Source organism: Halichoerus grypus, chromosome 14 (genome assembly GCF_964656455.1).
Source record: "Halichoerus grypus chromosome 14, mHalGry1.hap1.1, whole genome shotgun sequence".
In the NCBI taxonomy this organism is placed as follows: Eukaryota; Metazoa; Chordata; class Mammalia; order Carnivora; family Phocidae; genus Halichoerus; species Halichoerus grypus.
This window is the reverse complement of record NC_135725.1, coordinates 63,798,857-63,809,118: the sequence shown is the minus strand read 5'-3', so window position 1 is coordinate 63,809,118 and position 10,262 is coordinate 63,798,857. Positions and strand designations below refer to the sequence as shown.

Below are 10,262 nucleotides of genomic sequence, written 5' to 3'. Positions count from 1 at the left end.
TACTTTCTTACATATGTGGTCTGTTTTTTAGCCTTTTAGGAAACAAAATTGGGAAGTTTACTGCTTAAGATTAGTCTTCTTCAGAACTTTGTAATGGGACTTATGGATATGTTATTTTAGGGTTTATTAATGTCTCAAGTTTTGGGAAATGGTCAAGCATGCATTTAAAAATCAATGCTTGGACAAATCATTTATGATTCTACTTATAGGAGGTATCTGACATAGTCAAACTTAGAGAAGCAGAAAATAGAATGGTGATCGCCAGGGGACAGGGAGATGGAAGTTGATGTTCAATGGGTATGCATTTACAGTTACGCAAGATCTATGAGTTCTAGACATCCCCTGTAGGACAGAGTGCATATAGTTAGTACTACGGTGTTGTACATTTAGAAACTTAAGAGGGTGGATCTCATGTTAAGTGATCTATACTAGAAATTTTATTTTTGTTTCTTTTTAAAGCAAAGGGGCACAGGGAAACTTTCAGGGGTGTTGGATGTGTTTATTACCTTGATTTGTGGTGATGGTATCACAGGTGCAGATGTATGTCCAAACTCATCACATTGTATACATTAAATAATGTACAGGTTTTTGTGTATCGATTATACTTTAATAAAGCTATAAAAAATCAGTGCTTGTTATAAAAACAAATCCAAATGTGATCTGTATCTGAGTTAATAGTATTGTACCAACTTCAATTTCCTGGTTTTGAAAATATATTATGTTTTTTTTTAAAGATTTTATTTATTTGAGAGAGAGAGAGAGAGCATGAGAGGGGGGAGGGTCAGAGTGAGAAACAGACTCCCCGCTTAGCTGGGAGCCTGATGCAGGACTCTATCCTGGGACTCCAGGATCATGACCTGAGCTGAAGGCAGTCGCTTAACCAACTGAGCCACCCAGGTGCCCTATATTATGTTAAAATAAAAAAAAAAAAACTTAACATTAAGGTATTAAATATTATTTTATTTTAATTTTTGATAACCATTCTTTCAATCATCTATGCTATTTACACAACCCTCTTTGCTTCTGTTCCTCCCAGGTAATTAGTAACCTCCTGACCTATTACTTTTCACACATTCTCCATGTTTACATGATCACATACAAATACTGCATTTTTGGGGGGGCCTGGGTGGCTCTGTTTGTTAAGTGACTGACTCTTGATCTCAGCTCAGGTCCGGATCTTAGTGTCGTGAGTTCAAGCCCGGCATTGGGCTCCACATTAGGTGTGGAGCCTACTTAAAAAAAAAAAAAAAAAAAAAAGATGCTCAATATCACTAAAAAAAAAAAAAAAACCCAAAACCAAATGCATGCATTTTTGGTTTATTTCATAACAATGTGATTAGATTATATATACTTTCATGCAGGTTGTTATTTTTACTTGAAAATACATTGGGGGGGAAAATGTCTTCAAACAAACTAACGGATATAGATGGAACTCAGTCCTTTTAATTGCTCCACAATAGTCAGTGTATCACAGTTTATTAAACCATTCCCCTATTGATCCATATCCATTTTCTTTCTTTCTTTCTCTTTCATTCTTTCTTTTCTTTCTTTCTTTCCTTTCTTTCCTTTCTTTCTTTCCTTTCTTTCTTTCCTTTCTTTTCTTTCAAGTAGGCTCCATGCCCAATGTGGGGCTTGAACTCAGGACCCCAATATCAAGAGTCGCATGCTCCACTGACTGAGGCAGGTGCCCCAGATATCCATTTTCTTCCCAATGTTTTGCTACTCAAATATTGTTGAAATACATATCTTTTATATACTTTGGACTGATGCTTTTATAGCTATGGGATAAATTCTCAGAGGATGGGATTACTAGATTGAAAGAATATAAATTTAAAGAAAACTTTGTTTAGATATTTTCAGACTTCTTTCCAAAATGGTGGCATTATTTTACATTTCCAGTAGCAAAGGATGAGAATACACTTTTCCTTGCATCCCTACCAGCAGAGGTATTATATTGGTTTATAATTGTTGTGAATTTGGTGAGAAGTTATATCCCACTGTTATATTAATTTACATTTTCCTGACAATTGTGAGGTTGAGCAGGCTTGCAAAGTTTGTTGATCATTTGGATTTTTTTTGCGTGTGAATTGCTATTCATAGCTTTAGGCCTTTTTTCCCATTGGATTGTTTCTGTCATTTTCTCAATAATTTGTAAAAGCTCCTTGTATATTGCAGATATTAATCACTTATCTTTCATATGTGTTGCAAATCTTTCCCCTAAGCTATTTTTTTTTGCCTTTTGTCTATGTTTATGGTATCATTTGCCATATCACATTAAATTTTTTTTAATGTTGTGAACTCTGTCTATATTTTTCTTCAGTGACTTTTAGGTTTCCTATCTTTTCAAAGAAAGTCTCCTCAAACCCTAAATTACACATGTACTGAATTTTTTCCAATGCTTCTGTTATTTAGTCGTTTAAATTTTTATAAAGTTGTAGTTCTGATTATTTTTATTTATTTATTTTTTTTGGTGTAGTTCTGATTATTAAGCAATCCTCTCTTGCTTCAAACTCGCCCCTCTATATTCTGTTCTGTGTCTCTGCATCTGGGCCCCTGCAAACCATGTTTGCACTCTGCTAGCCGGCTCCCTGCTAGGCTCTGACAATGGAAGGCAGGACAGGGAGACTGGAAGAATAAAGGAGGAAGAAGGAAGAAGAAAGATAGAGTCAATAGCACTGCAGCCATGAGTCTTCATCCAGGGGCAACTTCCGGAGCAATATTCCAGTTTGCAGTTCTTCCAATACTTACACAAGCAGCCTCGTTGCACCACCTCAGAGACACCAGCCAGTTGGTACCCCCCAACTCTCTGGAGGTATTACCTTCAGCTCTGAGGGCCCCATCTATAACCTTCTAAATTTTACTCATCCCCACTCCTTCCTTTGTTTTCCCAGCCCTTGGGAAAGTGGCTGTTTCCTGCAGGTATTCCTTTGTGCTATCTCAGATCCTTTCTTTTTTTTTTTTTCCTTGAGTACATGGTTAATAATTCTTTCATTAAATTCTCTCTATAAAAATAGCTGGCATGGTTTCTGTTTCCTGACTGGACCCCGAATGTGACTGTCGAATATTTCAATCTTTTCCTTTAGATTTTTCACATGTCAAGATTTTGATGTTAGGAATTTTATGGAGGCCAGTTTTCTTCTCCCTTAAAATGGCTCACCAATTGTCCTAAAAGCATTTATTACCTAACCTATCTTTTTCCTACTGGTTTTGTTTAAAATATTTTTTGACACAGAACTTTAAAATTTTTATGTAGTTCAAACTTACCAGTTCAACCCTCATGATTTCTCTTCTTTGTTCTTATGCTTTGAAGAAGTCCTTTCCTTGTAGGTCAGAAGAATAATCATGCCTATTTTCTTTCTGTGTTCTTGTATCATATTATATCGCCTCGTTTAGTTTTCAAAGTTTAAAAAATTGAGACCCACCATAAGAATGTATTTTGTTTTGTCAATGAGTATACATATTTACATAAATTTGAAACAAAAATTTCATGAAATTGTATTTGTGGCAGAGGTTTTTATTACTTACAAAAAATCTCTGATATTTCTTAGTTCCTATACAGTTAGTTAGATACAGTCTGAGTTCTGCCAGAAGGACAGATGTAAGCAGAAGTGCTATATGTAACTTCTAAGAAGTCTCCTCAAATGGAGGGACCATGTCCTTCTCCTTCCTTTTACTTGCTGACTAAAATGTGGGTGTGATGGCTGGACCTAGAACAACCATCTTGAACTATGAGGTGACCTTGGGAATAGAGCAACAATAGAGAAGCATCTTGGATGTTTGAGTACTTCCTGGAGCAGACATCTCATGCCTAGCCTGCCTATATCTTGATTTTCATGTGAGGAATTAACTTCTTGACTTTAATATGAGAAACTAATTTATTTTTGTGTGTTTTACTGTTACTCCTAGCCAAATTTAATTCTTGCAAATACATCTTCTGTAGTTTATACTTCTACCAACAAAATGTGAGAGGGCTAGCTTCAACTTTTGAATTTTGATAATCTTAAAAAGTAAGAAAAATCATCTTTTAATTTGCATTTATCTTGTTATATGAGTCAGGTTTAATATCTTTTATGTAAGGGTGATTTATATTTCTTTTTCTACAAACTGGAAATAAGTATTTCCAATCAAGTACTTGATCATTTTTTATTCCTAGTTCTTTGTATATTAAGAAAATTAATCCTTTACTTGTGATATGAGTTGCAAATGTTTCCAAATTTGTTATTTGCCTTTTGACTTTACTTTTTATTTCCTCTTTTCTTTTGGTTATGCAGAAGATTTTTGAAAGTTTTGGGAAAAGCCCATAATCAAATTTTTAAAACTTTTCCCTCTGGTATTTAGATTTTAAGTTCTAGTACAGGGTCAAAATTGTAAAATAAAATAATTTTGTTTTCTGAGATTTTTATGGATTTGTTTTTTAAATTTACATCACCAAATATAATATCTAAAGTATGAAGCCAACTTTATCTTTTTCCAAATGGCTCCCTATTTGTGCAAATCATTTATCTTTATACTATTGATAGGAGATATTGACTTTATAAATGTACTAAATTCTTGTTTTTATATGGGTCTATTTCTGGACTTTGTATTTTGTTCCATTGGTTTGTCTATTCATATGCCAAAACCCACATTTTATCTTTTTTTTTTTTTTTAAAGATTTTATTTATTTATTTGACTGAGAGAGACACAGTGAGAGAGGGAACACAAGCAGGGGGAGTGGGAGAGAGAGAAGCAGGCTTCCCGCAGAGCAGGGAGCCAGATGCGGGGCTCGATCCCAGGACCCTGGGATCATCACCTGAGCCGAAGGCAGACGCTTAATGACTGAGCCACCCAGGTGCCCCCAAACCCACATTTTAAATTATTGAGGTTTTAGAAGATGTCTCTGTATCTAATAGGGCTGATTCCTCCTCACTGCTCTGCTTTTTCAAAATTTTCTTGGCTATTCTTTAGCTTTTTCATGTGCAAATTTTAATCAGCCTGTGTAGATCTAGAAAAAAACCCCAACTCTATTGACATATTTATTGGGATCTCATTCAATTTACCGATACATTTTGGGAGAATTGACATTTGTAGGATATTGACTATTCTAATCTGATTTCTTATTCAGCCCTAGGAATTTTGTTTTTTTTAAAGATTTATTTATTTATTTTAGAGAGAGAGAGAGAAAGAAGAGCAAGTGAGTGAGTAGGGGGGTAGGCAGAGGGAGAAGCAGAGATGCAGACTCCTTGCTAAGCATGGAGCCTGATGCAGGGCTCGATTTGGGGCTCGATCTCACAACCCTGAGATTATGACCTGAGCGGAAATCAAGAATAGGATGTTCAACTGACTGAGCTACCCAGCACTCCAGGAATTTTATCTGTTTTGATTGTTATTGTAAATGGGGCTTCCTTTTCTAGTCTATTGTCTAACTGGTTATTGTTTATATATGTGAAATCTATTGATTTTTGAATGTTAATTTTATATTGCTTCACTTTTTCTGAATTTTTATTGTTTGTAGTAGCTTTACAATTGATTTTTTCAGGTATACAATCATATCATCAAATGGAGATGATTTTACTTCCTCATTTCCAATTCTTATGTCTTGGACTGATTTTTGTGGTATAATGGTGGTTGTACTCCTGATTCCTGGCTGGTGTTCCTCCTTCCTGTCTTTTTCCAAGTCTGGGATCAGCAGCCTCCTGGTCATCCTGTGTGTTACCCACTATCTCAATAAATTCCTTTTAATTTAAAGTCAGAACTGGTTTCTTTCCTATCTAGGAAACCTACTAAAAGTTTCATTTTTCACAATGATACATCATTAATAGTAACATTTGTTGCCATTTATTGATGGTTTAAAATGTACCAGGCAGTTACCTAAGTAATTTGCATATATCATATCAATCAATTCCTAGAGAATGGGTTTGGAATTTTTCTCTCCGGTTATAGTACCAAATTTGAAGTCATCCTTTTCAGCTTTCTTCAAAGAGTCTGCTTTTTGTGTTAGCGGTACTTTGAAACATAAGGTAAGAGTTAGTTTAATATGTTTATGCTTTTATATTCACCTCGACATTATAAAATCAAGTTTATTAAACTTTTTTTTTTTTAGGAGTATTACCCTATTTCCAAAGCAAATATTAACTGGAAGCCGGGTGTAAGAAACAGAGAAGCTGCAAAGGTTATATAAATTGTGTAGGAGTAAGTTACTTAATCTAGACTTTTGTGATGCTTCTGAGCATAGACAAAAAAGAGACGTTGTTCAGATGAAATACAGATATTTCTGGACACAGATCTTAGTGTCTGATAGGAGTTGAATTGTGTCCCTCCAAAAAGACATGTTGAAGTCCTAACCCCTAACACCTCAGAAGGTGACCTTATTTGGAAATACGGTCTTTACAGAGGCAATCAAGTTAAAAATGAGGTCATTAGGGTGGGCCCTAATCTTAAATGACTTGTGTCCTTCTAAAAAGAGGAACTTGACACACACACAGAGGGAAGACAATGTGAAGAAACAGAGAATTCATCTACAACCCAAGGAACATCTAAGACTACCGGCAGCTAGGAGAAGGCATGAAGCAGCATCTCCCTTAGAGCCCTCAGAAAGAACCAACCCCGCCAAACCACGATCTCAGATTTCTAGTCTCCAGAATTAATAAATTTCTGTGGTTTAATCCACCAAGGTTTGATACTTTGTTACAGAAGCCCTAGGAAACTAATAACGTAGTTTTTGTGGCCAGTTGGACAGAGTTTTGAAAATGAAACATGCCACAGATTCTAGGATGCATATTCACTGTACATGTTTTTCTCTCATGGGTCAAAGACCCTGATTAGTTATATGATTGGCATTTATCAAAGGTCTATTCTGGCTCACCTAAGCAGGTGATCCTTGCAACTGTTGAATTCATCACTTAGAGTTGGAAAAAACCTCTCTTTATGTACATAATTTTCATGTCTTGAACCAGAGGTTGTAAACTAGCAACTGCTCATAAGTATTTTGTTTGGCCCACACAGTGTTTTGTTTTTGGTTTTTTAGATTTTATTTTTAAAAAATATTTTATTTATTTAGAGAGTATGCACACTCAAGTGAGGGGAGAGGCAGAGGGAGAGAAAGAATCTCAAAGAGACTCCACACTGAGTGTGGAGTCTGATGTGGAGTTTGATCTCATGACCCTGAGATCATGACCTGAGCTGAAATCAAGAGTTGGACACTTAATCGACTGAGCCACCCAGGCACCCCTTTAGAATTTTATTTTTAAGTTATCTCTCCACCCAACGTGGGGCTTGGATTCACAACTTCAACATCAAGAGTTGCAGGTTCTACTGACTGAACCAGCCAGGCACCCTAGTGTTTTAAAAATAGGGGAAAAAAAAAAGTGCTTGTTTACCAATATTTAAAGATCAGATTTCTTATTTTCTGTTTTCCTTTTTTCTTGAACATGAGATTTGCATTTCCTCATAGCAATAGTTGGCTGAAGACTGGCTACTTCCTTTGGGCAGGCCAAGCTCTTCTGTCTCCTACATCACCACCTGGGCCACCTTGCCACAGGCAAGAAGCAAGGGTGGCTGGAGCAGAGGGAAAAAGGGGAGAGTCGTAGGAGTGTCCAGAGATTCAGTGATATGTCATAATATGGCAGATCTTGAGGCCACGGTAAGGGCTCTGGCTTTATTCCAAGTGAAATGGGGAGTTACTGAGGGGTTTTGAGAAAAAGTGTGACCTAATCTGACTTAGATTTTAAATTAATCACACAGCTGCTCTGCTGATATTAGACTGTAGGGGGAAGACACTAGAGTGCAATGATGGAAACGGGAAACCTATTCAGAGGTTTTTCTATTGTGATCATGAGATGGCTTAGAACATGATGATAGCAAGGGAAGTGGTGTTAAGTGGTGGAAGTCAGGAAACGTTTGATGTGATCAGAATCTCCTGATGAGTTAGATGTATGATATGGAAGAAAGAAGCCTTTCTTTGGATTTTTTGCCTGGGCAACTAGAAGGATGAAGTTGCTATTTGAGATGAAGTTGTAGCAGGAATAACTTTCAGGGGGAAAATCAGGAGTTCCATTTGGGACATGTTCACATTGAGATAGATGTAAATACAATGTCCAAAGGAAATGTTGAATAAGCTGTTAGCTAGGAATCTGGAGTTTAGGGGACACGTCTGGCTAGCAATAAGCCTTTCCTCTTCTGATCCAGTCTCATAACTTTAAATACCATATAATACCATATAATGCTGATGACTCCCAAATGTTTGTTTATGGTGGATTCAAGGCAGACTGTGGTAGCATGGCTGTGTTGCCAGGGAAGAGAGAGGTGGGTATCTGGGTCTGCTTTATCTCTGGTCATAGAATAGGAATGTTCTTAGTCCCAGTGCTAGTGTCTCTGCTTATAAACTGAGGCTCATATGGTTGTCAGCTTTAGTGTCTTATATCTGATAAACTGTAGAGACAAATTTGAATCAAGGTCTCAAATCCATACCCGGGGCTCTTTCCTCCACCCCACCTGCCAGTCTTCGGAAGGGTATCTTTCAAATGAGCCATCCTCCTTGCTTTCTTAACCCCTTTCTAGGCATTCAGTTCCTCCCTCAACTTCCCTGGGCCCACTTAATTTCAGCAATAGGAATCTTAGTGCTGAGATACTGAAATATCTGGGAACATCCTCGACTAAGACTTTCAGGCTTTAGCTACTAGGTGTATTTTGACCTCTGTCAAGTAATTCTTAACTGCTCCCTCCAGGTTAAAGTCCTCAGGAATTCTACGGTTCTAGCAGTCCGAAACTTTTCCCTTTCCCAATTCAGTTCAACTTCTGTTCTTTGAACGTGGCTCCAGGTCTGAGGAACTGTGGTCTAATGAGGGGAGAAAAGGCAAGCCCTCAAGCAGCTGTAACCAGGGAGATACCGCCCCGCCCCGCCCCACGCACGCCCAGGAAGTTCGGGACCGGACTTAGGGCCAAGCTTTGTCCTCCGATCCTGCGCCCTCCTCCCTCAGCTTCCCGGAGCGCGAGGGGCTTCCGGCGGGCCCCCTCCTCCCGGGGGCGGGGCCTACCTCTTCCACTCCCGCCTCCCCGGCTGCGCGCGGCTGCGGGCCTCGGTCACGTGAGCGCGGCGCGGCGGGGGAGGGGCCCTGATTTCCGGGCGGCGGAAGGAGACGCGGCCGCGTGAAGACGAGGCGATTTGAAAACACGCTCCGGGAGCGAGAGGCGGAGGCCCGTGGCGCACACAGTCGCCCGGTCGGCTTCTCCTCGGGGGCTTTCTTCCTCTGCCTCCGCGCCCCGGTCCCGGCCGGGTCCTCAGGTGAGCGGCCACCGCCCGTCGGCCCGGGCCCTCCCGGGGCGCGGGACGGCGCGCGGGGCCATCGCCCCGCGGTTCGCGGCCCAGGCGGGCTAGGCCGGCTGTGGCCGGTCTGTGCCCCCGGGGGCCGTCTCGCGGCGCCGCTGCGGAGCGGGGCCTGGGCGCTGAGCGGGGCAGTGCGGGGGCGGGGCGCCCCGCGGGCGTTTGAAGCGCCTCAAGTGACTGGGCGGGTTCGCGCGGTTTCGCGTCTGAGAGACTTTTAGGCCGGTGTGCCTTGATTTGGGCCCGGCTCCCCGACTGTGGTCCTGACCACCGTCCGCAGGAGTAGAAGGAACGGTAGTTCTTAACGATCCACGGGCTCTTCACTTCTGCGATGCTGGACCAAGACGCGCGGTGGGGATGAGCGGGCGTCTTCTCTTCGGCCCTGTTGCCGTCCAGGTGTGGGGGGTTAAGCGGTCTGTACCGAGCAGAGCGGCATAGGCGGTTCTCTGATTCGCCCCTCTTTGGGGCATTTACTTTCTGAGAAGTCTGGTTTCTCCGATTGGCCCCCTAAGTAGAGTTGGGAGGAACTCCTGAGAGTAAGGGGTTGGCGAGGAAATTATCAAAGGAAAACTACAGTATGCTTTGTTATTATTTTTTAAAGAAGTTAGAAATTAGGGTAATGGGGTGGCAGACAAACTAGCTGGAATTTGATTCGGTCGAAATTCTGACACCCTAGAATCTTCCTTGTGTTGCATTTAGGAGATTTGCAACTGGAATGTATGAAATCCAGTTTTAAAACTTCAGGGGCTCACCTGTGTAGGAGGTCCAGTGATGTGAAAGTTCAGCCCTTGAGGCTGGAGTTTGTACCTTCTGTTCAACACCGGTACTGTTAGAGTGGCTTTGTCAAACTATTTGATTTGCTGTGCTATGAAAATCTATATTTTATTTATTTTTATTTTAGTTATTTTAAAAGATTTTATTTTTAAGTCATCTCCACACACAAGGTGGGGCTCAGATTCAT

General features: G+C 40.2%; 1 protein-coding gene across 5 annotated transcripts in view; it reads left to right on the top strand.

The window, feature by feature from the left end:
• Window positions 1–9,035: 9,035 nt before the first annotated feature.
• Window positions 9,036–10,262, top strand: part of TEX10 (testis expressed 10) — a 61,008-nt gene continuing 59,781 nt past the window's right edge. The window contains exon 1 of one of the 5 annotated variants that reach the window (XM_078061521.1): window positions 9,036–9,262. The gene's annotated coding sequence lies outside the window, so the exon portion shown is untranslated. The remainder of the gene's footprint in view (window positions 9,263–10,262) is intronic. The other 4 variants (XR_013443777.1, XR_013443778.1, XM_078061520.1 and 1 more) reach the window with 4 other exon arrangements.